The sequence below is a fragment of the Arachis hypogaea genome, chromosome 14 (genome assembly GCF_003086295.3).
Source record: "Arachis hypogaea cultivar Tifrunner chromosome 14, arahy.Tifrunner.gnm2.J5K5, whole genome shotgun sequence".
Taxonomy (NCBI): domain Eukaryota; kingdom Viridiplantae; phylum Streptophyta; class Magnoliopsida; order Fabales; family Fabaceae; genus Arachis; species Arachis hypogaea.
The window spans coordinates 103,432,703-103,459,512 of record NC_092049.1 but is presented as its reverse complement, the minus strand read 5'-3'; the positions used below and the strand labels follow the sequence as shown (position 1 = coordinate 103,459,512).

The following is a 26,810-nucleotide window of genomic DNA, read 5'->3' as shown; positions in this document are numbered from 1 at the left end:
CATCCAGACACACCAAAAGACTGCATGAAAGTTGATCTTATCGACTCTCTGGTGGAGGAGATCAACATGGCTAAGAGTCTCGAATCAGAGCTGGAAGACATCTTTAAGGATGTTCCGCCTGATCTAGAGGATTCAGAGGAATTGAAAGAGCCTCTGAAACTTCCTCAGGAAGAGGAAAAACCTCCTAAACCCGAGCTCAAACCATTACCACTATCCCTGAAATATGCATTTCTGGGAGAATGTGACACTTTTCCAATGATCATAAGCTCTGCTTTAAATCCACAGGAAGAGGAAGCACTAATTCAAGTGCTGAGGACACACAAGACAGCTCTTGGGTGGTCCATAGGTGACCTTAAGGGCATAAGCCCAGCTAGATGCATGCAAAAGATCTTATTGGAGGACAATGCTAAGCCAGTGGTTCAACCATAGAGGCGGCTAAATCCAGCCATGAAGGAAGTGGTGCAGAAAGAGGTCACCAAATTACTGGAGGCTGGGATTATCTATCCTATCTCTGATAGCCCTTGGGTAAGCCCTGTCCAAGTTGTCCCCAAAAAGGGAGGCATGACAGTGGTTCATAATGAAAAAAATGAACTGGTTCCTACAAGAACAGTTACAGGGTGGCGCATGTGTATTGACTACAGAAGGCTCAATACTGCCACCAGAAAGGATCATTTTTCTTTACCATTCATAGACCAGATGTTAGAAAGGCTAGCAGGTCATGATTACTACTGCTTTTTGGATGGCTATTCAGGCTACAACCAAATTGCAGTAGATCCCCAGGATCAAGAGAAAACAGCATTCACATGTCCATCTGGAGTGTTTGCTTACAGAAGGATGCCACTTGGGCTGTGTGATGAGCGGATAATTTATACGCTTTTTGACATTATTTTTAGTATGTTTTTAGTAGAATCTGGTTACTTTTAGGGATGTTTTCATTAGTTTTTATGTTAAATTCACATTTCTAGACTTCACTATGAGTTTGTGTGTTTTTCTGTGATTTCAGGTATTTTCTGGCTGAAATTGAGGGACTTGAGCAAAAATCAGATTCAGAGGTTGAAGAAGGACTGCTGATGCTGTTGGATTCTGACCTCCCTGCACTCAAAATGGACTTTCTGGAGCTACAGAACTCAAAATGGTGCGCTTCCAATTGCGTTGGAAAGTAGACATCCAGGGCTTTCCAGAAATGTATAATAGTCTATACTTTGTCCAAGTTTCGATGACGCAAACTGGCATTCAACGCTAGCTCTCTGTCCAATTCTGGCGTCCAGCGCCAGAAACAAGTTGCAAAGTGGAGTTCAACGCCCAAACTGGCACAAAAGCTGGCGTTCAACTCCAAGAATGACCTCTCCACGTGTAGACTTCAAGCTCAGCCCAAGCACACACCAAATGGGCCCCGGAAGTGGATTTATGCATCAATTACTTACTTCTGTAAACCCTAGTAACTAGTTTATTATAAATAGGACCTTTCACTATTGTATTAGACATCTTTTGAACCATCTTTGGATCATTTTTATATCTTTGGATGCCTGGTTCTTAGATCAGGGGGGCTGGCCATTCGGCCATGCCTGGACTTTTCACTTATGTAATTTCAACGGTAGAGTTTCTACACTCCATAGATTAAGGTGTGGAGCTCTGCTGTTCCTCAAAGATTAATGCAAAGTACTACTGTTTCCTATTCAATTCATCTTATTTCGCTTCTAAGATATTCATTCGCACTTCAACCTGAATGTGATGAACGTGACAATCATCATCATTCCCTATGAACGCGTGCCTGACAACCACTTCCGTTCTACATTAGATTGAATGAGTATCTCTTAGATCTCTTAATCAGAATCTTCGTGGTGTAAGCTAAAATGATGGCGGCTTTCAAGAGAATCCGAAAAGTCTAAACCTTATCTGTGGTATTCCGAGTAGGATTCAATGATTGAATGACTGTGACGAGCTTCAAACTCGCGAGTGCTGGGCGTAGTGACAGACGCAAAAGGAGGGTGAATCCTATTCCAGCATGATCGGGAACCTCAGATGATTAGCCGTGCCGTGACACGGCATCTTGGACCATTTTCACAAGAGGAGGGGATGTAGCCACTGACAACGGTGATGCCCTTGCATAAAGCCAGCCATGGAAAGGAGTGAGACTGATTGGATGAAGACAGCAGGAAAGCAGAGGTTCTGAGGAACGAAAGCATCTCTATGCGCTTATCTGAAATTCTCACCAATGATTTACATAAGTATTTCTATCCCTCTTTTATTATTTAATTTCGAAAACCCCATTACTATTTTATATCATCCTGACTGAGATTTACAAGGTGACCATAGCTTGCTTCATACCAACAATCTCCGTGGGATTCGACCCTTACTCACGTAAGGTATTACTTGGACGACCCAGTGCACTTGCTGGTTAGTTGTGCGAAGTTGTGAACCATGGTATTGGCATCATGTTTTTGGCGCCATTACCAGGGAAAGAAAGAGCAATGAATTTTACATAATCAAGGTGTAATCACAATTTCTGCGCACCAAGTTTTTGGCGCCGTTGCCGGGGATTGTTCGAGTTTGGACAACTGACGGTTCATCATGTTGCTCAGATTAGGTGATTTTCTTTTTGTTTTCTTTTCAAAAAAAATTTTTCAAAATTTCTTTCACAAATTCTCATTTGTTTTCGAAAAAAAATGTGTTTTCAAAAATATATTTTCCTTCAGAATTTTTAAGAATGAATTCTAGTGTTTCATGAAGCATGTTTAAGCATGCTGGCTATAAAACCATGTCTAAATTCTTTTGGGCAGAGGTTTTGGCTTAAAATTGAATGAAGTACACTCATATTTTTACTAAAGCTTGGCTGGCTATTAAGCCATGCTTGACCCTTTGATTGGAGCTTTAGACTAAAGAGCATAAGATTCCTAGAATTCATATTAAAAATTTTGGAATCCTTATTTTTCTTTTTCAAAATGATTTTCGAAAAAATTAAAAGAAAATACAAAAAAATTTATAAAATCATAAAAATCAAAAATATTTTTTGTTTGAGTCTTGAGTCATGTTATAAGTTTTGTGTCAATTGCATGTTCATCTTGCATTTTTCGAAAATTCATGCATTCATAGTGTTCTTCATGATCTTCAAGTTGTTCTTGGTAAGTCTTCTTGTTTGATCTTGATGTTTTCTTGTTTTGTGTTGTATGGTGTTTTTCATATGCATTCTTGCATCCATAGAGTCTAAGCATCAAAGATTTTTATGTTTGGTATCTTGCATGTTTTCCTTGCATTAAAAATTTTTCAAAAATATGTTCTTGGTGTTCATCTTGACATTCAAAGTGTTCTTGGTGTTCATCTTGACATTCATAGCATTCTTGCATGCATTCACTGTTTTGATCTAAAAATTCCATGCATTGAGCAATTTTAGTGTTTTTCTCTCTCATCATAAAAATTCAAAAAAAAAAATATCTTTCCCTTTTTCTCTCTTAAAATTTCGAAAGTTTGGATTGACTTTTTCAAAAATTTTTAAAATATAGTTGTTTTTATGAGTCAAATCAAATTTTCAATTTAAAAATCTCATCTTTTTCAAAATCTTTTTCAAAAATCAAATCTTTTTCATTTTTCTTAGTTATTTTCGAAAATTATAAAAATGTTTTTCCAAAAATCTTTTTCTTATCTTTATCACATAATTTTCGAAAATAACATCACCAATTAATGTTTTGATTCAAAAATTTCAAGTTTGTTACTTGCTTGTTAAGAAAGATTCAAACTTTAAGTTTTAGAATCATATCTTGTGATTTCTTGTGAATCAAGTCATTAATTGTGATTTTAAAAAAAAAATCAAATCTTTTTCAAAACTAATTTCAATCATATCTTTTCAAAAATATCTTCTTATCTTATCTTTTTTTTAAAATTTGATTTTTTAAAAATATCTTCTCTAACTTCTTAGATTCTTATCTTTTCAAAAATTGATTTCAACTAACTAACTAACTTTTTGTTTGTTTCTTATCTTTTTCAAAACTACCTAACTAACTCTCTCTCTCTCAAATTTTCGAAAATATCTCCCCCCTTTTTTCAAAATTTCTTTTTATTTAACTAATTATTTTATTTTTTATTTGAATTTTCGAAAAACTACTAACCTTTTTCAAAAACAATTTTCGAAAATCACTAACTCTTTTTCAAAAATTATTTTCGAAAATCCTCTCCCTCTCTCATCTTATTCTATTTATTTATTCATCTACTAACATCCCTTCCTCACATCACTCACCAAATTCGAACTCCCTCTTCTATCTGTGTTCAAATTTTTCTTCTTCTCTTCTTCTACTAACAATAAGGAACCTCTTTACTGTGACATAGAGGATTCCTCTTCTTTTCTTGTTCTGTCTCTTTCTTATGAGCAGGAACAAAGAAAAAGGCATTCTTGTTGAAGCTAATCCAGAACCTGAAAGGACTCTGAAGAGAAAACTAAGAGAAACTAAATTACAACAATCCAGAGACAACCTTATTGATAATTTCGAACAAGTAAAGGAGATGGCAGCCGAACCCAACAACAATAATGCAAGGAGAATGCTTGGTGACTTTACTGCACCTAATTTCAATTTACATGGAAGAAGCATCTCCATTCCTACCATTGGAGCAAACAATTTTGAGCTGAAACCTCAGCTAGTTTCTCTGATGCAGTAGAACTGCAAGTTTCATGGACTTCCATCTGAAGATCCTTTTCAGTTCTTAACTGAATTCTTGCAGATCTGTGATACTGTTAAGACTAATGGAGTAGATCCTGAAGTCTACAGGCTCATGCTTTTCCCTTTTGCTGTAAGAGACAGAGCTAGAGTGTGGTTGGACTCTCAACCCAAAGACAGCCTGAACTCTTGGGATAAGCTGGTCACGACTTTCTTAGCCAAGTTCTTTCCTCCTCAAAAGCTGAGCAAGCTTAGAGCTGATGTTCAAACCTTCAGACAGAAAGAAGGTGAATCCCTCTATGAAGCTTGGGAAAGATACAAGCAGCTGACCAAAAAGTGTCCTTCTGACATGCTTTCAGAATGGACCATCCTGGATATATTCTATGATGGTTTATCTGAGCTATCAAAGATGTCATTGGATACTTCTACAGGTGGATCCATTCACCTAAAGAAAACGTCTGCAGAAGCTCAAGAACTCATTGACATGGTTGCTAATAACTAGTTTATGTACACTTCTGAGAGGAATCCTGTGAATAATGGGACGCCTATGAAGAAAGGAGTTCTTGAAATTGATACTCTGAATGCCATATTGGCTCAGAATAAAATATTGACTCAGCAAGTCAATATGATTTCTCAGAGTCTGAATGGAATGCAAGCTGCATCCAACAGTACTCAAGAGGCATCTTCTGAGGAAGAAGCTTATGATCCTGAGAACCCTGCAATAGCAGAGTTAAAATACATGGGTGAACCATATGGAAACACCTATAATCCATCATGGAGAAATCATCCAAATCTCTCATGGAAAGATCAAAGGCCTCAACAAGGCTTTAATAATGGTGGAAGAAACAGGTTTAACAATAATAAACCTTTTCCATCATCCACTCAGCAACAGACAGAGAACTCTGAACAAAATACTTCTAATTTAGCAAACATAGTCTCTGATCTATCTAAGGCCACTGTAAGTTTCATGAATGAAACAAGGTCTTCCATTAGAAATTTGGAAGCACAAGTGGGCCAGCTGAGTAAAAGGATCACTGAAATCCCTCCTAGCACTCTCCCAAGCAATACAGAAGAAAATCCAAAAGGAGAGTGCAAGGCCATTGACATAACCAAAATGGCCGAACCCAATGAGGGAGAAGAGGACGTGAATCCCAAGGGGGAAGACCTCCTGGGACGTCCAGTGATCAATAAGGAGTTTTCCTCTGAGGAACCAAAGGAATCTGAGACTCATCTAGAGACCATAGAGATTCCATTGAACCTCCTTATGTCATTCATGAGCTCTGATGAGTATTCCTCTTCTGAAGAGAATGAGGATATTACTGAAGAGCAAACTGCCAAGTTTCTTGGTGCAATCATGAAGCTGAATGCCAAATTATTTGGTATTGAAACTTGGAAAGATGAACCTCCCTTGTTCGCTAATGAACTAAGTGATCTGGATCAACTGACATTGCCTCAGAAGAGACAGGATCCTGGAAAATTCATAATACCTTGTACCATAGGCACCATGATCTTTAAGGCTCTGTGTGACCTTGGTTCAGGAATAAACCTCATGCCCCTCTCTGTAATAGAGAAACTGGGAATCTATGGGGTGCAAGTTGCTAAAATCTCATTAGAGATGGCAGACAATTCAAGAAAACAGGCTTATGGACAAGTAGAGGACGTGTTAGTAAAGGTTGAAGGCCTTTACATCCCTGCTGATTTCATAGTCCTGGATACTGGAAAGGAAGAGGATGAATCCATCATCCTAGGAAGACCTTTCCTAGCCACAGCAAGAGCTGTGATTGATGTGGATAGAGGAGAATTGATCCTTCAAATAAATGAGGACAACCTTGTGTTTACAACTCAAGGATCTCTCTCTGCATCCATGGAGAGGAAGCATAAAAAGCTTCTCTCAAAACAGAGTCAACCAGAGCCCCCACAGTCAAACTCTAAGTTTGGTGTTGGGAGGCCACAACCAAACTCTAAGTTTGGTGTTGAACTCCCATATCCAAACTCTAAGTTTGGTGTTGGAGAGTCTCAACAATGCTCTGAACATCTGTGAGGCTCCATGAGAGCCCACTGTCAAGCTATTGACATTAAAGAAGCGCTTGTTGGGAGGCAACCCAATTTTTATTTATCTAACTATATTTTTCTTAGTTATATGTCTTTATAGGTTCATGATCATGTGGAGTCACAAAATAAATATAAAAATTGAAAACGGAATCAAAAACAGCAAAAGAAAAATCACACCCTGGAGGAAGACCTTACTGGCGTTTAAACGCCAGTAAGAAGCATGTTTTGGGCGTTCAACGCCAGAACAGAGCATGGTTCTGGCGCTGAACGCCAGAAATAGGCAGCATCTGGGCGTTTGAACGCCAGAAATGCTCCCTGGAGAAGAGCTGGCGCTGAACGCCCAGAACAAGCATGGTTCTGGCGTTCAACGCCAGAAATGGGCAACAAATGGGCGTTGAACGCCCAAAATGGGCACCAACCTGGCACTGAACGCCCAGAGTTGTGTGCAAGGGCATTTTACATGCCTAATTTGGTGCAAGGTTGTAAATCCTTGAACACCTCAGGATCTGTGGACCCCACAGGATCATCTCAGGATCTGTGGACCCCACAGGATCCCCACCTACCTCCACTCACTTCTTCTCACCCCTCTTTCACAAAATCCCATAAACACTCTTCCCCAAAACCCTTCACCAATCACCTCAATCTCTCTTCCCCATCACCTCTTCATCACTCACATCCATCCACTCTTCCCCATAAACCTACCTCATAAACTCCACGTACCTTCAAAATTCAAAATTAATTTCCCACCCAAACCCACCCTAAATGACCGAACCTCATACCCCCCTCCCATCCCTATATATAACCCTCCATTCTTCCTCATTTTCACACAACACAACCCTCTCTTCTCTTCTTGGCCGAAACACAACCCCTTCTCCCCTCCTCCATTTCTTCTTCTTCTTCATCTATTCTTTCTTCTCTTGCTCGAGGGCGAGCAAAATTCTAAGTTTGGTGTGGTAAAAGCATAAGCTTTTTGTTTTTCCATTACCATTGATGGCACCTAAGACCGGAGAATCCTCTAGAAAAGGAAAAGGGAAGACAAAAGCTTCCACCTCCGAGTCATGGGAGATGGAAAGGTTCATCTCCAAAGCCCATCAAGACCACTTCTATGACGTTGTGGCCAAGAAAAAGGTGATCCCTGAGGTCCCTTTCAAACTCAAAAGAAATGAGTATCCGGAGATCCGACATGAAATTCAAAGAAGAGGTTGGGACGTTCTAACAAATCCCATCCAACAAGTCGGCATCCTAATGGTTCAAGAGTTCTATGCCAATGCATGGATCACCAAGAACCATGATCAAAGTAAGAACCCGGATCCAAAGAACTATATTACAATGGTTCGGGGGAAATACTTAGATTTTAGTCCAGAGAATGTAAGGTTGGCGTTCAACTTGCCAAACATGGAAGAGAATGCACGCCCCTACACAAGGAGAGTCAACTTTGATCAAAGGTTGAACCAAGTCCTTATGGACATATGTGTGGAAGGAGCTCAATGGAAGATTGACTCCAAAGGCAAGCCGGTTCAACTAAGAAGATTGGACCTCAAGCCTGTGGCTAGAGGATGGTTGGAATTCATCCAATGCTCCATCATCCCCACTAGCAACCGATCTAAAGTTACTGTGGATCGGGCCATCATGATTCATAGCATCATGATTGGAGAGGAAATAGAAGTTCATGAAGTCATCTCTAATGAACTCTACAAAATAGCCGAAAAGTCATCCCCCATGGCAAGGCTAGCATTTCCTCATCTTATTTGCCATCTATGTTACTCAGCTGGAGCTTTCATAGAAGGAGACATTCCCATTGAGGAAGAGAAGCCCATCACTAAGAAAAAGATGGAGCAAGCAAGAGAGCCCATTCATGGAGCTCAAGAGGCGTATGAAGCTCATCACCATGAGATCCCGGAGATGCCTCAAATGTATTTTCCTCCACAAAACTATTGGGAGCAAATCAACACCTCCCTAGGAGAACTAAGCTCCAACATGGGACAACTAAGGGTGGAACATCAAGAGCACTCCATCATCCTTCATGAAATAAGAGAAGATCAAAAAGCAATGAGGGAGGAGCAACAAAGACAAGGAAGAGACATAGAAGAGCTCAAGGACATCATTGGTTCCTCAAGAAGGAAACGCCACCATCACTAAGGTGGATTCATTCCTTGTTCTTATTTCTTCTATTTTTCGTTTTCTATGTTATGTGCTTATCTATGTTTGTGTCTTCATTACATGATCATTAGTAGTTAGTAACTATGTCTTAAAGTTATGAATGTCCTATGAATCCATCACCTCTCTTAAATGAAAAATGTTTTAATTCAAAAGAACAAGAAGTACATGAGTTTTGAATTTATCCTTGAACTTAGCTTAATTATATTGATGTGGTGACAATGCTTCTTATTTTCTGAATGTATGCTTGAACAGTGCATATGTCTTTTGAAGTTGTTGTTTAAGAATGTTAAATATGTTGGCTCTTGAAAGAATGATGACAAGGAGACATGTTATTTGATAATCTGAAAAATCATAAAAATGATTCTTGAAGCAAGAAAAAGCAGCAAAGAACAAAGCTTGCAGAAAAAAAAATAGGCGAAAAAAAAAAAAGCAAGCAGAAAAAGCCAAAAGCTCTTAAAACCAAGAGGCAAGAGCAAAAAGCCAGTAACCCTTAAAACCAAAAGGCAAGGGCAAATAAAAAGGATTCCAAGGCTTTGAGCATCAATGGGTAGGAGGGCCTAAAGGAATAAAATCCTGGCCTAAGCGGCTAAACCAAGCTGTCCCTTACCATGTGCTTGTGGCGTGAAGGTGTCAAGTGAAAACTTGAGACTGAGCGGTTAAAGTCAAGGTCCAAAGCAAAAAAAAAAGAGTGTGCTTAAGAACCCTGGACACCTCTAATTGGGGACTTTAGCAAAGCTGAGTCACAATCTGAAAAGGTTCAGCAAATTATGTGTCTGTGGCATTTATGTATCCGGTGGTAATACTGGAAAACAAAGTGCTTAGGGCCACGGCCAAGACTCATAAAATAGCTGTGTTCAAGAATCATCATACTGAACTAGGAGAATCAATAACACTATCTGAACTCTGAGTTCCTATAGATGCCAATCATTCTGAACTTCAATGGATAAAGTGAGATGCCAAAACTATTCAGGAGGCAAAAAGCTACAAGTCCCGCTCATCTGATTGAAGCTATGTTTCATTGATAGTTTGGAATTTATAGTATATTCTCTTCTTTTTATCCTATTTGATTTTCAGTTGCTTGGGGACAAGCAACAATTTAAGTTTGGTGTTGTGATGAGCGGATAATTTATACACTTTTTGACATTGTTTTTAGTATATTTTTTGTAGAATCTGGTTACTTTTAGGGATGTTTTCATTAGTTTTTATGTTAAATTCACATTTCTGGACTTCACTATGAGTTTGTGTGTTTTTCTATGATTTCAGGTATTTTCTGGCTGAAATTGAGGGACTTGAGCAAAAATCAGATTCAGAGGTTGAAGAAGGACTGCTGATGCTGTTGGATTCTGACCTCCCTGCACTCAAAATGGATTTTCTGGAGCTACAGAACTCAAAATTGCGCGCTTCCAATTGCGTTGGAAAGTAGACATCCAGGGCTTTCCGAAAATGTATAATAGTATATACTTTGCCCAAGTTTAGATGACGCAAACTGGCATTCAACGCCAGCTCTCTGCCCAATTCTGGCGTCCAGCGCCAGAAACAAGTTGCAAAGTGGAGTTCAACGCCCAAACTGGCACAAAAGCTGGCGTTCAACTCCAAGAATGACCTCTCCACGTGTAGAGTTCAAGCTCAGCCCAAGCACACACCAAGTGGGCCCCGGAAGTGGATTTATGCATCAATTACTTACTTCTGTAAACCCTAGTAACTAGTTTATTATAAATAGGACCTTTCACTATTGTATTAGACATCTTTTGAACCATCTTTGGATCATTTTTATATCTTTGGACGCCTGGTTCTTAGATCAGGGGGGCTGGCCATTCGGCCATGCCTGGACTTTTCACTTATGTAATTTCAACGGTAGAGTTTCTACACTCCATAGATTAAGGTGTAGAGCTCTGCTGTTCCTCAAAGATTAATACAAAGTACTACTGTTTCCTATTCAATTCATCTTATTTCGCTTCTAAGATATTCATTCGCACTTCAACCTGAATGTGATGAACATGACAATCATCATCATTCCCTATGAACGCGTGCCTGACAACCACTTCCGTTCTACATTAGATTGAATGAGTATCTCTTAGATCTCTTAATCAGAATCTTCATGGTGTAAGTGATGAGTGGATAATTTATACGCTTTTTGACATTATTTTTAGTATATTTTTAGTAGAATCTAGTTACTTTTAGGGATGTTTTCATTAGTTTTTATGTTAAATTCACATTTCTAGACTTTACTATGAGTTTGTTTGTTTTTCTGTGATTTCATGTATTTTCTGGCTGAAATTGAGGGACTTGAGCAAAAATCAGATTCAGAGGTTGAAGAAGGACTGCTGATGCTGTTGGATTCTGACCTCCTTGCACTCAAAATGGATTTTTTGGAGCTACAGAACTCGACATGGCGTGCTTCCAATTGAATTGGAAAGTAGACATCCAGGGCTTTCCAGCAATATATAATAGTCCATACTTTGCCCAAGTTTAGACGGCGCAAACTGGCGTTCAACGCCAGCTCTCTGCCCAATTCTGGCGTCCAGCGCCAGAAACAAGCTGCAAAGTGGAGTTCAACGCCCAAACTGGCACAAAAGCTGGCGTTCAACTCCAAGAATGACCTCTCCACGTGTATACTTCAAGCTCAAGCCCAAGCACACACCAAGTGGGCCCCGAAAGTGGATTTATGCATCAATTACTTACTTCTGTAAACCCTAGTAGCTAGTTTATTATAAATAGGACTTTTTACTATTGTATTTGATCATCCTGGATTGTATTTTTGATCCTGTGATCACGTTTTGGAGGCTGGCCAGTCGACCATGCCTGGACCTTTCACTTATGTATTTTCAACGGTAGAGTTTCTACACTCCATAGATTAAGGTGTGGAGCTCTGCTGTTCCTTAAAGATTAATGCAAAGTACTACTGTCTTCTATTCAATTCAACTTATTCCACTTCTAAGATATTCATTCGCACTTCAACCTGAATGTGATGAACGTGACAATCATCATCATTCCCTATGAACGTGTGCCTGACAACCACTCCCGTTCTACATTCGATTGAACGAATATCTCTTAGATCACTAATACAGGGGACCGAGTCCGAGATATTGGGATCTTCGTGGTATAAGCTAGATTGATGGCGGCATTCATGAGAATCCAGAAAGTCTAAACCTTGTCTGTGGTATTCCGAGTAGGATTCAATGATTGAATGACTGTGACGAGCTTCAAACTCGCGATTGCTGGGCGTAGTGACAGACGCAAAAGGATAGTAAATCCTATTCCAGCATGATCGAGAACCGACAGATGAATAGCCGTACCGTGACAGGGTGCGTTGACCATTTTCACTAAGAGGATAGGATGTAACCATTGACAAGGGTGATGCCTCCAGACGATTAGCCGTGCCGTGACAGGGCATTTGGATCATTTTCTCGAGAGAAGACCGAAAGTAGCCGTTGACAATGGTGATGCATTACATAAAGCCAGCCATGGAAAGGAGTAAGACTGATTGGATGAAGACAGCAGGAAAGCAGAGGTTCAGAGGAACGAAAGCATCTCTATGCGCTTATCTGAAATTCTCACCAATGATTTACATAAGTATTTCTATCCCTATTTTATTAATTATTTTCGAAAACCCCATTACTATTTTATATCCGCCTGACTGAGATTTACAAGGTGACCATAGCTTGCTTCATACCAACAATCTCCGTGGGATTCGACCCTTACTCATGTAAGGTATTACTTGGACGACCCAGTGCACTTGCTGGTTAGTTGTGCGAAGTTGTGAACCATGGTATTGGCATCATGTTTTTGGCGCCATTACCAGGGAAAGAAAGAGCAATGAATTTTACATAATCAAAGTGTAATCACAATTTCTGCGCACCAAGTTTTTGGCGCCGTTGCCGGGGATTGTTCGAGTTTGGACAACTGACGGTTCATCTTGTTGCTCAGATTAGGTAATTTTCTGTTTGTTTGGTTTTCAAAAATTTTTCAAAAATCTTTCAAAAATTTCTCCTTTGTTTTCAAAAATAAAAAAATTTATTTTTTTTTCAGAATTTTTAAGAATGAATTCTAGTGTTTCATAAAGCATGTTGAAGCCTGGTTGGCTGTAAAGCCACGACTGTAGGGCATGTTAGACGTGTCATGTCTGGATTACATACTAAAGCTTGGCTGGCTATTAAGCCATGCCTGACCCTTTGATTGGAGCTTTAGACTAAAGAGCATAAGATTCCTGGAATTCATATTAAAAATTTTGGAATCCTTATTTTTCTTTTTCAAAATGATTTTCGAAAAAAAAAATTAAAAGAAAATACAAAAAAAATCATAAAATCATAAAAATCAAAAATATTTTTTGTGTTCTTGTTTGAGTCTTGAGTCATGTTATAAGTTTGGTGTCAATTGCATGTGCATCTTGCATTTTTCGAAAATAACCATGCATTCATAGTGTTCTTCATGATCTTCAAGTTGTTCTTGGTAAGTCTTCTTGTTTGATCTTTGCATTTGCATGTTTTGTGTCTTTTCTTGTTTTTCGTATGCATTCTTGAAATATTAGTGTCTAAGCATGAAAGATTTCTAAGTTTGGTGTCTTGCATGTTTCCTTTGCATTAAAATTTTTTCAAAAATATATTCTTGGTGTTCATCATGACATTCATAGTGTTCTTGGTGTTCATCTTGACATTCATAGCATTCTTGCATGCATCACATGTTTTGATCTAAAATTCTCATGCATTGCATCATTTTTCTTGTTTTTCTCTCTCATCATAAAAATTCAAAAATAAAAAAATATCTTTCCCTTTTTCTCTCTTAAAATTTCGAAAATTAGATTTGACTTTTTCAAAAATTTTTCAAAAATCTTATCTTTTTCAAAATCTTTTTTAAAAATCAAATCTTTTTCATTTTTCTTAGTTATTTTCGAAAATTATAAAAATATTTTTCAAAATTTTTTTTCTTATTTTTATATCAAATTTTCGAAAGTAACAATAACAATTAATGTTTTGATTCAAAAATTTCAAGTTTGTTACTTACTTGTTAAGAAAGATTCAAACTTTAAGTTCTAGAATCATATCTTGTGATTTCTTGTAAATTAAGTCATTAATTGTGATTTTAAAAATCAAATCTTTTTTTCAAAAAAACTAATTTTTATCATATCTTTTCAAAAATATCTTCTCATGTTATCTTTTTCAAAAATTTGATTTCAAAATATCTTTTCTAACTTCCTAACTTCTTATATTTTCAAAATTTGTTTCAACTAACTAACTAACTTTTTGTTTGTTTCTTATCTTTTTCAAAACCACCTAACTAACTCTCTCTCTCTCTAATTTTCGAAAATATCTTCCCTCTTTTTCAAAATTTCTTTTTAATTAACTAATTATTTCAATTTTTAAAATCTTAATTTTCGAAAATTACTAACATTTTTCAAAAACTATTTTCGAAAATTACTAACTCTTTTTCAAAAATTATTTTCGAAAATCCTCTCCCTCTCTCATCTTATTCTATTTATTTATTCATCTACTAACATCTCTTCCTCATATCACTCACCAAATTCGAACCCCCCTCTTCTATCTGTGTTCGAATTTTTTCTTCTTCTTCTCTTCTTCTACTAACAATAAGGAACCTCTTTACTGTGACATAGAGGATTCTTCTTCTTTTATTTTTCTCTTCTCTTTCTTATGAGCAGGGACAAAGAAAAAGGTATTCTTGTTGAAGCTGATCCAGAACCTGAAAGGACTCTGAAGAGGAAACTAAGAGAAGCTAAATTACAACAATCCAGAGAAAACCTTATTGAAAATTTCGAACAAGTAAAGGACATGGCAGCCGAACCCAACAACAATAATGCAAGGAGAATGCTTGGTGACTTTACTGCACCTAATTCCAATTTACATGGAAGAAGCATCTCCATTCCTGCCATTGGAGCAAACAACTTTGAGCTGAAACCTCAATTAGTTTCTCTGATACAGCAGAACTGCAAGTTTCATGGACTTCCATCTGAAGATCCTTTTCAGTTCTTAACTGAATTCTTGCAGATATGTGATACTGTTAAGACTAATGGAGTAGATCCTGAAGTCTACAGGCTCATGCTTTTCCCTTTTGCTGTAAGAGACAGAGCTAGAGTATGGTTGGATTCTCAACCCAGAGATAGCCTGAACTCTTGGGATAAGCTGGTCACGGCTTTCTTAGCCAAGTTCTTTCCTCCTCAAAAGCTGAGCAAGCTTAGAGTGGATGTTCAGACCTTCAGACAGAAGGAAGGTGAATCCCTCTATGAAGCTTGGGAGAGATACAAAGGACTGACCAAAAAGTGTCCTTCTGACATGCTTTCATCATGGACCATCCTGGATATATTCTATGATGGTCTGTCTGAGTTATCTAAGATGTCATTGGATACCTCTGCAGGTGGATCCGTTCACCTAAAGAAAACGCCTGCAGAAGCTCAAGAACTCATTGACATGGTTGCAAATTACCAGTTTATGTACACTTCTGAAAGGAATCCTGTGAATAATGGGACGCCTATGAAGAAGGGAGTTCTTGAGATTGATACTCTGAATGCCATATTGGCTCAGAATAAAATATTGACTCAGCAAGTCAATATGATTTCTCAGAGTCTGAATGGAATGCAAGCTGCATCCAACAGTACTCAAGATGCATCTTCTGAAGAAGAAGCTTATGATCCTGAGAACCCTGCAATAGCAGAGGTAAATTACATGGGTGAACCATATGGAAACACCTATAATCCATCATGGAGAAATCATCCAAATTTCTCATGGAAGGATCAAAAGCCTCAACAAGGCTTTAATAATGGTGGAAGAAACAGGTTTAGCAATAGCAAGCCTTTTTCATCATCCACTCAGCAACAGACAGAGAATTCTGAGCAGAATCCATCTAGCTTAGCAAATTTAGTATCTGATCTATCTAAGGCCACTGTGAGTTTCATGAATGAAACAAGGTCTTCCATTAGAAATTTGGAAGCACAAGTGGGCCAGCTGAGTATAAGGATCACTGAAATCCCTCCTAGTACTCTCCCAAGCAATACAGAAGAGAATCCAAAAGGAGAGTGCAAGGCCATTGACATAAGCACCATGGCCGAACCTGTAAGGGAAGGAGAGGACGTGAATCCCAAGGAGGAAGACCTCCTGGGACGTCCAGTGATCAATAAGGAGTTTCCCTCTGAGGAACCAAAGGACTCTGAGACTCATCTAGAGACCATAGAGATTCCATTGAACCTCCTTATGCCATTCATGAGCTCTGATGAGTATTCCTCTTCTGAAGAGAATGAGGATGTTACTGAAGAGCAAACTGCCAAGTTTCTTGGTGCAATCATGAAGCTGAATGCCAAATTATTTGGTATTTAAACTTGGGAAGATGAACCTCCCTTGTTCACCAATGAACTAAGTGATCTGGATCAACTGACATTGCCTCAGAAGAAACAGGATCCTGGAAAGTTCATAATACCTTGTACCATAGGCACCATGATCTTTAAGGCTCTATGTGACCTTGGTTCAGGAATAAACCTCATGCCCCTCTCTGTAATAGAGAAACTGGGAATCTATGGGGTGCAAGCTGCTAAAATCTCATTAGAGATGGCAGATAATTCAAGAAAACAGGCTTATGGACAAGTAGAGGACGTGTTAGTAAAGGTTGAAGGCCTTTACATCCCTGCTGATTTCATAGTCTTAGATACTGGAAAGGAAGAGGATAAATCCATCATCCTAGGAAGACCTTTCCTAGCCACAGCAAGAGCTGTGATTGATGTGGACAGAGAAGAATTGATCCTTCAATTGAACAAGGACAACCTTGTGTTTACAACTCAAGGATCTCTCTCTGCATCCATGGAGAGGAAGCAGAAAAAGCTTCTCTCAAAGCAGAGTCAAACAAAGCCCCCACAGTCAAACTCTAAGTTTGGTGTTGGGAGGCCACAACTAAACTCTAAGTTTGGTGTTGAACTCCCATATCCAAACTCTAAGTTTGGTGTTGGAGAGTCTCAACAATGCTCTGAACATCTGTGAGGCTCCATGAGAGCCCACTGTCAAGCTACTGACATTAAAGAAGCGCTTGTTGGGAGGCAACCCAACTTCTATTTATCTAACTATATTTTTCTTAGTTATATGTCTTTATAGGTTCATGATCATGAGGAGTCAAAAAAAATATATAAAAATTGAAAACGGAATCAAAAACAGCAGAAGAAAAATCACACCCTGGAGGAAGCATCTACCCGGCGTTCAACGCCAGAACAGAGCATGGTTCTGGTGTTGAACGCCCAAAATGGGCAGTATCTGGGCACTGAACGCCAGAATTGCACCCTGGAGAGGAGCTGGCGCTGAACGCCCAGAACAAGCATGGCTCTGGCGTTCAACGCCAGAAATGGGCAACAAATGGGCGTTGAACGCCCAAAATGGGCACCAACCTGGCGCTGAACGCCCAGAGTTGTGTGCAAGGGCATTTTACATGCCTAATTTGGTGCAAGGTTGTAAATCCTTGAACACCTCCGGATCTGTAGACCCCACAGGATCATCTCAGGATCTGTGGACCCCACAGGATCATCTCAGGATTTGTGGACCTCACAAGATCCCTACCCACCTCACCCTCTCTTTCTCCATTCATGACCATCCCTTCTGTTTTCTATTCACCACTCACATCCATACACACATCCCTCCATCTCCTCCATATCTTCTTCTTCTTCTTCTATTCTTTCTTCTTTTGCTCGAGGGCGAGCAACATTCTAAGTTTGGTGTGGTAAAAGCATAAGCTTTTTATTTTTCCATTACCATTAATGGCACCTAAGACCGGAGAAACCTCTGGAAAAGGGAAAGAGAAGATAAAGGCTTCCACCTCCGAGTCATGAGAGATGGAAAGATTCATCTCAAAGGGTCTATAGCTCAGTGGTAGAACATTTGACTGCAAATCAAGAGATCCCTGAGATACCTCAGGGGATACAGTTTCCTCCAAAAAAAAAACTATTGGGAGCAAATCAACACCTCCCTAGGAGAATTAAGTTCCAACATGGGACAATTAAGGGTGGAACATCAAGAGCACTCCATCATCCTTTATGAAATAAGAGAAGATCAAAAAGCAATGAGGGAGGAGCAACAAAGACAAGGAAGAGACATAGAAGAGCTCAAGGACATCATTGGTTCCTCAAGAAGGAAACGCCACCATCACTAAGGTGGATTCATTCCTTGTTCTTATTTCTTCTGTTTTTCGTTTTCTATGTTATGTGCTTATCTATGTTTGTGTCTTCACTACATGATCATTAGTAGTTAGTAACTATGTCTTAAAGTTATGAATGTCCTATGAATCCATCACCTCTCTTAAATGAAAAATGTTTTAATTCAAAAGAACAAGAAGTACATGAGTTTTAAATTTATCCTTGAACTTAGTTTAATTATATTGATGTGGTGACAATGCTTCTGGCTTTCTGAATGTATGCTTGAACAGTGCATATGTCTTTTGAAGTTGTTGTTTAAGAATGTTAAATATGTTGGCTCTTGAAAGAATGATGACAAGGAGACATGTTATTTGATAATCTGAAAAATCATAAAAATGATTCTTGAAGCAAGAAAAAGCAGCAAAGAACAAAGCTTGCAGAAAAAAAAAAGAAAAAAAGAAAAAAAAATAGGCAAAAAAAATAGAAAAAAAAATAGAAAGAAAAAGCAAGCAGAAAAAGCCAAAAGCTCTTAAAACTAAGAGGCAAGAGCAAAAAGCCAATAACCCTTAACACCAAAAGGCAAGGGTAAATAAAAAGGATCCCAAGGCTTTGAGCATCAGTGGATAGGAGGGCCTAAAGGAATAAAATCCTGGTCTAAGCGGCTAAACCAAGCTGTCCCGAACCATGTGCTTGTGGCGTGTAGGTGTCAAGTGAAAACTTGAGACTGAGCGGTTAAAGTCAAGGTCCAAAGCAAGAAAAAAGAGTGTGCTTAAGAACCCTGGACACCTCTAATTGGGGACTTTAGCAAAGCTGAGTCACAATCTGAAAAGGTTCACCCAATTATGTGTCTGTGGCATTTATGTATCCGGTGGTAATACTGGAAAACAAAGTGCTTAGGGCCACGGCCAAGACTCATAAAGAAGCTGTGTTCAAGAATCATCATACTGAACTAGGAGAATCAATAACACTATATGAACTCTGAGTTCCTATAGATGCCAATCATTCTGAATTTCAATGGATAAAGTGAGATGCCAAAACTATTCAAGAGGCAAAAAGCTATAAGTCCCGCTTATCTGATTGGAGCTATGTTTCACTGATAGTTTGGAATTTATTGTATATTCTCTTCTTTTTATCCTACTTGATTTTCAGTTGCTTGGGGACAAGCAACAATTTAAGTTTGGTGTTGTGATGAGTGAATAATTTATACGCTTTTTGACATTGTTTTTAGTATGTTTTTAGTAGAATCTAGTTACTTTTAGGGATATTTTCATTAGTTTTTATGTTAAATTCACATTTCTGGACTTTACTATGAGTTTGTGTATTTTTCTATGATTTCAGGTATTTTCTGGCTGAAACTGAGGGACTTGAGCAAAAATCAGATTCAGAGGTTGAAGAAGGACTGCTGATGTTGTTGGATTCTGACCTCCCTGCACTCAAAATGGATTTTCTGGAGCTACAGAACTTGAAATGGCGTGCTTCTAATTGCATTGGAAAGTAGACATCCAGGGCTTTCCAGATATATATAATAGTCCATACTTTTCCCAAGTTTAGACCACGCAAACTGGCGTTCAACGCCAGCTCTCTGCCCAATTCTGGCGTCCAGCGCCAGAAACAAGCTGTAAAGTGTAGTTCAACACCCAAACTGGCACAAAAGCTGGCGTTCAACTCCAAGAATGACCTCTCCACGTGTAGACTTCAAGCTCAAGCCTAAGCACACACCAAGTGGGCCCCGGAAGTGGATTTATGCATCAATTACTTACTTCTATAAACCCTAGTAGCTAGTTTATTATAAATAGGACTTTTTACTATTGTATTTGTTCATCCTGGATTGTATTTTTGATCCTGTGATCACGTTTTGGGGGCTGGCCAGTCAGCCATGCCTGGACCTTTCACTTATGTATTTTCAACGGTATAGTTTCTACACTCCATAGATTAAGGTGTGGAGCTCTGCTGTTCCTCAAAGATTAATGCAAAGTACTACTGTTTTCTATTCAATTCAACTTATTCCACTTCTAAGATATTCATTCGCACTTCAACCTGAATGTGATGAACGTGACAATCATCATCATTCCCTATGAACGCGTGCCTGACAACCACTCCCGTTCTACCTTCGATTGAACGAATATCTCTTAGATCACTAATACAGGGGACCGAGTCCGAGATATTGGGATCTTCGTGGTATAAACTAGATTGATGGCGGCATTCATGAGAATCCGGAAAGTCTAAACCTTGTCTGTGGTATTCCGAGTAGGATTCAATGATTGAATGACTGTGACGAGCTTCAAACTCGCGATTGCTGGGCGTAGTGACAGACGCAAAAGGATAGTAAATCCTATTCCAGCATGATCGAGAACCGACAGATGAATAGCCGTGCCGTGACAGGGTGCGTTGACCATTTTCACTAAGAGGATAGGATGTAACCATTGACAAGGGTGATGCCTCCAGACGATTAGCCGTGCCGTGACAGGGCATTTGGATCATTTTCCCGAGAGAAGACCGAAAGTAGCCGTTGACAATGGTGATGCATTACATAAAGCCAGCCTTGGAAAGGAGTAAGACTAATTGGATGAAGACAGCAGGAAAGCAGAGGTTCAGAGGAACGAAAGCATCTCTATGCGCTTATCTGAAATTCTCACCAATGATTTACATAAGTATTTCTATCCCTATTTTATTAATTATTTTCGAAAACCCCATTACTATTTTATATCCGTCTGACTGAGATTTACAAGGTGACCATAGCTTGCTTCATACCAACAATCTCCGTGGGATTCGACCCTTACTCACGTAAGGTATTACTTGGACGACCCAGTGCACTTGCTAGTTAGTTGTGCGAAGTTGTGAACCATGGTATTGGCATCATGTTTTTGGCGCCATTACCAGGGAAAGAAAGAGCAATGAATTTTACATAATTAAAGTGTAATCACAATTTCTGCGCACCAGTAAGCTAAAATGATGGCGGCATTCAAGAGAATCCAGAAAGTCTAAACCTTGTCTGTGGTATTCCGAGTTGGATTCAATGATTGAATAACTGTGACGAGCTTCAAACTCGCGAGTGCTGGGCGTAGTGACAGACGCAAAAGGAGGGTGAATCCTATTCCAGCATGATCGGGAATCTCAGATGATTAGCCGTGCCATGACAGGGCATCTTGGACCATTTTCACAAGAGGAAGGGATGTAGCCACTGATAACGGTGATGCCCTTGCATAAAGTCAGCCATGGAAAGGAGTGAGACTGATTGGATGAAGACAACAGGAAAGCAGAGGTTCAGAGGAACGAAAGCATCTCTATGCGCTTATCTGAAATTCTCACCAATGATTTACATAAGTATTTCTATCCCTCTTTTATTATTTAATTTTGAAAACCCATTACTATTTTATATCAGCCTGATTGAGATTTACAAGGTGACCATAGCTTGCTTCATACCAACAATCTCCGTGGGATTCGACCCTTACTCACGTAAGGTATTACTTGGACGACCCAGTGCACTTGCTGGTTAGTTGTGCGAAGTTGTGAACCATGGTATTGGCATCATGTTTTTGGCGCCATTACCAGGGAAAGAAAGAGCAATGAATTTTACATAATCAAGGTGTAATCACAATTTCTGCGCACCACTGTGTAATGCGCATGTAACATTTCAGAGATGCATGCTCTCTATTTTCTCTGATATGGTGGAAAATTTTCTAGAAGTCTTCATGGATGACTTCTCAGTATACGGAGACTCATTCAGCTCCTGTCTTGATCACCTGACACTGGTTCTGAAAAGATGCCAAGAGACCAACTTGGTTCTAAACTGGGAAAAATGTCACTTTATGGTGACTGAAGGGATTGTCCTTGGGCATAAGATTTTGAACAAAGGAATAGAGGTGGATCAAGCTAAAATAGAGGTAATTGAAAAATTACCACCACCTGCCAATGTTAAGGTAATTAGAAGCTTTCTGGGGCATGCAGGATTCTATAGGAGGTTTATAAAGGATTTTTCAAAAATTGCAAAACCTCTAAGCAACCTGCTAGCTGCTGACACGCCATTTATGTTTGACACAGAGTGCCTGCAGGCGTTTGAAACTCTGAAAGCTAAGCTGGTCACAGCACCAGTTATCTCTGCACCAGACTAGACATTACTATTCGAATTAATGTGTGATGCCAGTGATCATGCCATTGGTGCAGTACTGGGGTAAAGGCATGACAAGCTTCTGCATGTCATTTACTATGCTAGCCGTGTTCTAAATGATGCCCATAAAAATTACACAACCACAGAAAAAGAATTGCTTGCAGTGGTTTATGCCATTGACAAGTTTAGATCATACTTGGTTGGATCCAAAGTGATTGTGTACACTGACCATGCTTCTCTTAAATATCTACTTACAAAGCAGGATTCAAAACCCAGGCTTATAAGATGGGTATTGCTTCTATAAGAGTTTGATATAGAAATAAGAGACAGAAAAGGGACAGAAAACCAAGTGGCTGATCATCTGTCCTGAATAGAGCCAGTAGAAGGGGCGTCCTCTCCCTCTATTGAGATCTCTGAAACCTTTCTGGATGAGCATTTGTTCGCCATTCAGGAAACACCATGGTTTGCAGACATTACAAACTATAAAGCTGCAAGGTTCATACCCAAGGAGTACAGCAGGCAAAAAAAGAAAAAATTAATTACTGATGTAAAGTACTACTTGTGGGATGAACCCTATCTCTTTAAGAGATGTGCAGACGGAATAATCCGTAGGTGTGTGCCTAGAGAAGAAGCACAGAGCATCTTATGGCATTGCCATGGGTCACAATATGGAGGTCATTTCAGAGGTGAGCGAACAGCCACCAAGGTCCTCCAATGTGGTTTCTACTGGCCTACACTCTACAGAGATTTTCGAGAGTTTGTACGTAACTGTGACAGTTGCCAGAGAGCTGGTAATTTGCCTCATAGTTATGCCATGCCTCAACAAGGAATCTTGAAGATTGAGTTGTTTGATGTATGGGGTATTGATTTCATGGGGCATTTCCCACCATCATACTCAAACACTTATATTTTGGTGGCAGTTGACTATGTATCAAAATGGGTAGAGGCCATTGCCACACCCACCAATGATACTAAAACAGTGCTGAAGTTCCTCCAGAAACATATCTTCAGCAGATTTGGTGTCCCTAGAGTACTAATCAGTGATGGGGGCACTCACTTCTGCAACAGACCATGGTCCGGTATGGGATTCGCCACAAGGTGGCGACTCCATATCATCCACAGACAAATGGGCAAGTTAAAGTTTCTAACAGAGAACTAAAAAGAATCCTGGAACGAACTGTAAGTACCCGTAGAAAGGATTGGGCACGAAGCTTGGATGATGCTCTGTGGGCTTACAGAACAGCATTCAAGACTCCTATAGGGACCTCTCCATACCAACTTGTGTATGGTAAGGCTTGTCACCTGCCCGTGGAACTGGAACATAAGACCTACTGGACAACCAGATTCCTAAACTTTGATGCCAAATTAGCTGGAGAAAAAAGATTGCTCCAGCTGAATGAGCTAGAGGAATTCAGATTCACTGCTTTCAAAAATGCCAAGCTATACAAAGAGAAATAAAAAAGGTGGCATGACAGAAAGCTGTCATCTAGAATCTTTGAACCAGGACAAAAATTTCTGTTGTTTAACTCTAGGCTCAGGCTATTTCCCGGGAAACTGAAATCCCGATGGAGGGGACCATATGTGATTACAAGTGTATCACCATATGGTTATGTGGAGCTTCAAGACATTGATTCTGATAAGAAGTTCATTGTTAATGGACAGAGAATCAAGCACTATCTTGAAGGCAATATTGAGCAAGAGTGCTCAAGGCTGAGGCTAGATTAAAAGCTCAGCAAGGTCCAGCTAAAGACAATAAAGAAGCGCTTGCTGGGAGGCAACCCAGCCAGTAGCAATACTTTTTCTGTTATCTTATTTTATTTTGTTCCATTCTTCATTTTAATTATTTTTTATAAGTTCAATATTAACAAGGTAAAGAATCAATTGCATAAGTTCACAGGGATACAGAAGGATTCAGAGCACAAAATAGAAAAAAGGAGCTCACTGGCAAGAAAACGCCAGTAAAGGCTGTTTTGGGCATTGAACGCCCAAAAGAAGCATCCAATGGGCGTTGAACGCCAGAAAGAAGCATCTTCTGGGCGTTGAACGCCAGAAAGAAGCACCTTCTGGGCGTTTAACGCCAGATTTACAGCATCCTGGGCATTTAGAAAAACGCCCAGTGACAAAGGAGTTCCTGGCGTTCAACGCCAGAAAGAAGCAACAGCTGGGCGTTGAACGCCCAGGAGAAGCAGCATTTGGGCGTTAAACGCCCAAAACATGCAGCATTTGGGCGTTTAACGCCAGGATGGTAGGGAGGAGGTAAATTCATTTTTACTTCACAATTTTTATTTTAATTTCAATTTTCATGTTTCAATTCATGATTTCTTGCATAAATATGTTACAAACTCTCAATTCCAAAAATCTTTTAACCCTAATTTCTAAAAACCTATCTCAAAAATATCAAATGTATCTTAATCCATAAACACAAATTCTTTTTTTCAATCCAATCCAACTCTTTTTCAAATTTTCCAAAACAAATCTATCTCTTTTCCTTCTAAAATCTTTTCAACTCATCAATATCTTTTTCAAATCTTCACATTATCTTTTTCAAAATCCAGATTTATCTTTTTCAAATATCTTTTATATCTTTTCAATTTTAAATCACATCTTTTAATATCATACTTATCTTTTCCAAATCACTTCCTCTATTATATCTTTTCCAAATAATTTTCGAAACCCACCCCCTACCCCTTAAATATTGGTTCGGCCTCTCCCCCTCTCCTCCACAAGTGCGCCTAGCTCTCCTTTTATCCCTCTCCTTTCTTTTCTTTTGCTTGAGGACAAGCAAACCTCTAAGTTTGGTGTGTTTATCCGTGATCACTAAACCATACCCACTAAGATCATGGCTCCTAAAGGAAAATAACCCACTCCAAGAGGCAAGAAAGAGAGTATTCCAAAACCACTTTGGAATCAAGGGAAGTTCTTAACCAAAGAACATTCAGACCACTTCTACAAAATAATGGGTCTAAGATCAGTGATCCCAAAAGTCAAGTTCGATCTGAAAGAAGATGAATATCCGGAGATCCAAGAGCAAATTCGAAACAGGAACTAGGAAATCCTAGCTAATCCTGAAACAAAAGTGGGAAGGAATATGGTTCAGGAGTTCTACACTAATCTGTGGCAAACAGACAGGCAGAGAATATCTGGAACCGCCCTCTATGACTATCGGACTTTGGTCAGAGGAAAGATTGTTCACATCCACCCTGACAAAATCAGGGAGATCTTTAAGCTACCTCAGCTGAAAGATGACCCAGACTCCTTTAATAGGAGAATGATGAGAACAAACAAGGGCCTGGACAAGATTCTAGAGGATATATGCATCCTTGGAGCCAGGTGGACCACCAGCACCAAGGGCGTCCCAAATCAACTCAAGAGAGAAGATCTCAAACCAGTCGCCAGAGGATGGCTGGACTTCATTGGGCATTCTATATTGCCCACTAGCAACCGTTCTGAAGTCACCGTTAAAAGAGCAGTGATGATCCATTGCATTTTGTTGGGAAAAGAAGTGGAAGTTCATCAACTGATTTCATGTGAATTTTACATAATTGCAAATAAGAACTCTAAAGATTCCAGGCTGGCTTATCCAAGCTTAATCTCTATGCTCTGCAAAGATGCTGGAGTAAGGATGGGAATAACGGAGTATATCTCAGTGGAGCAACCAATCACTAAAACCACAATGGAAAAACAACAAGTGCAAGATGACCCCATCAAGAGAAGAGCACAGGAATTTCTCCCGGAAATTCCTCAATTTGAATATTGGGAACATCTTGAAGCATCTGTTACTAAGTTGCAAGAAGCTATGGACTAAATAAAGGAAGAACAGCAAAATCAAAAAAGCATGCTCTGCAAACTGCTCAGAGAACAAGAAGAGCAAGGGCGTGAATTGAAGGAATTAAAGCGTCAGAAACTATCTCTTGAAGGGACAAGCACTCCACAGACTAAAGAGGCATCCACTTCCCAACTTCAAGGTTGTTGAGTTCTAATCTTAGCCTTAACTCTATGATAATTGTTTTTATTTGAGTTTTACCTTAGAAGTTATATATAAATAGTAGTAATTAGTATCTATATTTTGATTTTATCTCCAATTAAGCTATAATTTATTTTTCTCATCATCATTAAACATGAATAAAATAGCAGATTTTCTTTAGAATAAGGAGGCAATTTTCTTTCGAGTTTTTAATAAGAAAAATTCTAATTATTTACATGTGGTGGCAATGCTTTTTATCTTCTGAATGAATGCTTGAACAGTGCATATGTCTTTTGAATTTGATGATTATGAATGTTAAATATGTTGGCTCTAGAAAGAATGATGAAAAAGGAGAAATATTATTTGATAATCTAAAAAATCATAAAAAAATGATTCTTGAAGCAAGAAAAAGCAGTGATTACAAAAGCTTGCAGAAAAAAAAAAAGAGAGCGAAAATAAAAGAAAAAGAAAAAGAAAAGCAAGCAGAAAAAGCCAATAGCCCTTAAAACCAAAAGGCAAAGGTAATAAAAAGGATCCAAGGCTTTGAGCATCAGGGGATAGGAGGGCCTAAAGGAATCAAATCCTGGCCTAAGCGGCTAAACCAAGCTGTCCCTAACCATGTGCTTGTGGCGTGAAGGTGTCAAGTGAAAACTTGGGACTGAGCGGTTAAAGTCAAGGTCCAAAGAAAAAAGAAGAGTGTGCTTAAGAACCCTGGACACCTCTAATTGGGGACTTTAGCAAAGTTGAGTCACAATCTGAAAGGGT

General features: G+C 39.1%; 2 non-coding genes across 2 annotated transcripts; both read right to left on the bottom strand.

Moving 5' to 3' along the window:
- Positions 1-4,893: 4,893 nt before the first annotated feature.
- LOC112745705 (small nucleolar RNA R71) lies at positions 4,894-5,001 on the bottom strand. The gene has a single exon (XR_003173619.1). It is a non-coding gene; the product is annotated as a small nucleolar RNA R71 (small nucleolar RNA).
- A 10,039-nt stretch (positions 5,002-15,040) lies between these two features.
- Positions 15,041-15,148, bottom strand: LOC112746549 (small nucleolar RNA R71). The gene has a single exon (XR_003174428.1). It is a non-coding gene; the product is annotated as a small nucleolar RNA R71 (small nucleolar RNA).
- Positions 15,149-26,810: the final 11,662 nt, after the last annotated feature.